The following is a 2,463-nucleotide window of genomic DNA, read 5'->3' as shown; positions in this document are numbered from 1 at the left end:
TTCCTAGACTAGACAATGCATGCCCATAGGCTTTTCTTTAAGGAAAAACATTTTCTTTTATCTCTCAGCTTCAGATATGGATGGTCTGCACCCTCGGCATAACACTCAGCCATTTATAACCATCTTCTAGTGACTCTTGGGATGCTGGTGATTAGCCTGACAATCCTCATGAGCTAAATAACATGGGTTGCTAACACAATAGACATAATTGAAGGATAGTGTCAGCTTGTTCAAGATTTATCTTCTACTGGTTAGACTCCCAGGAAAAGAGTTAGCATTCAGAAAAGCTCTGAGGCAAAGCTGGCCCTGGGTTTAACACAATCAATCTCAGCCAAATGTTAAGGATCTTGGGACCTATAACACCATAGGAGATGCCTGGGCTTCTCCCCATCATGATTCTGACATAAGCACTGCCACTAGTTTGCCAGATCACATAATTGTGACCCCAAGTGTTGGACCTCACTGTCATACCAAAAGAGGGGGTAGTGTTATACCAAACTGGGCTGCCAGGGTAGGAATAGAGCCAAACTTCCACCATGTCTTGTTGATCCAGTGTCATAGGCTGATCACACCAGAAAAGAGATCTACGCTTACTTAATTGTTTAGCTTAACAGTTGTACTGCTCAAGAGGCGGCCACTCCCTCGCAGTGTGAGATCTCTGTCTGCTGCCTTCAAACGGGCAGCAGGACCCACACAGCCACTACTGCTCTGAGTTCCCCCTGTGGATGTTGTCCTAGCAGATCTCAAGCAAGTGCTGTTTCCCACTTGCTCTTGTTAGCACGCTAGGCAAAAAAGGTATTTTATATTCTATTTTCCAGTAGCAAATTCACCGTATATAGAGTTCATAGGACAATACTCACATAAACACAATCCCTTTTCACACACAAGTAACTCTTATGCTCTTAGATTATTCAAATGTATATGTTCCTATAAAAATGCATAAAGAAAATGTGAAGTAAAAAAAAGAAAATCTGGTGATTCTTTTAATATCCTTAATCCTTGTGATGCTAAAAAGTGGCAAGCGACTAGAAAAGTAATGTATATTCTTTTCTTTTAGGATCATTGACTTAGGATTACTCTTTACTTGGTTGTGCCTCCTCAGTACAGCCTTGCCTTTACATAGAAGAGTGTCTTCTTTACACTCTTTATAGAATAGCCCTTTACATAGAAGAATGTCTCCAACTCCAATTGCACATTAGAATCAAATGGGGAGCTTTAAAAAACGTTGATATCTAAGCCCTGCCTTCAGAGACTCTGATTCAATTAGCCCAGGATAGGGCCAGGGAAAAGGTATTTTTGATATTGTTCCTTAGAAGATTCTATGGCCCAAGAAGGGAATGAAAACTGCTGACAGGAAGCTTAGAACTTCAGAGGTATAATATGTGAGCACTTAATGAGCATTTTTTTATAGAGAATATTAAAGATTTCTCTAGAATGATGTTTCTACAAGATTTTGTATAAGAGCTTCAGTATTATAAAATAAAAACTACTTTGTGCTCCAAAGAAAAAAATAGAATAGTGAGGCTGTGCTTTACAACGGAACCACTTTTTTTTGGAATTGGCTTGAAACTATTTCATTAAATATGGTCACCTTAATTTCTTTGAAAGAATTCTTTTTATGTTAAAGCAATTCTTAAGATCAAAGGATATGACTAGTGTCCAGAACAGAGGAAAGAAATATATATCTAAATCTAAAAGCCAGAGGAAATTGGCACAAGACCATATGACAATGAAAAACAGAAAAAGACAGAAAAAGCTTTCTAGCATCTTTTAGATGAGCTCATTGACAGGGAAATGTTTCATATCTAAGTTTTTTGAGGAGAGTGAATTTATTTTAATGTGGCAGTTCTACTTTTAAATTGAAGTAAAAAAAAAAAAGTATCTTTTTATGCCATTATCATTTGGCTTTGGAGAGGCAGTGCTAAAACTTGATAAATTTTAGCTTTCAAATCTGAGCATCTAACTTTGGCACAAAAAGCAGAGTGTGAGCATGCAGTTCTGGCATTAGAGCAAACAAAGCCCCAGTTCTAGTGCCAACAGCAAGTGCACATTTCAAGCCCTATCCTGGGAGCTGGCACAGACTTTCATAAATTCATTGCCCTCCATCTGCGTATTGTCGCTTAGCTCCCTAGTCAAGCAATAGGTAGAGCTTCAATGACACAGATGATGTCCTAGGTTCTCTTATAATTTATTACTCTTTGAATTTTCAGAACAAAGGTCATATTCAGTATGGGCCTATAAGAGTTTGCTTTCTTTTACTTTCCCTTTTTCTCATTATGCTTGGCTTTTTCTTTTATCTTGGGACTCAGCTTTCACTAGAGTTGAAAATAAATCTTTTTTTTTTTTTTCCTCTCTCCTTCTTCTCAGCTTGCCCTTGACTGCTATGGAAACCAAAAAAGAGCTATAGAAATCCCAGAAAATTGATTTTTTTTTTCCCTTGGATAGAGGCTAGGTACTAAAAGG

Source organism: Pteropus alecto, unplaced genomic scaffold, assembly GCF_000325575.1.
Source record: "Pteropus alecto unplaced genomic scaffold, ASM32557v1 scaffold152, whole genome shotgun sequence".
NCBI classification, from domain to species: Eukaryota; Metazoa; Chordata; class Mammalia; order Chiroptera; family Pteropodidae; genus Pteropus; species Pteropus alecto.
This window is presented reverse-complemented; position numbering follows the sequence as displayed.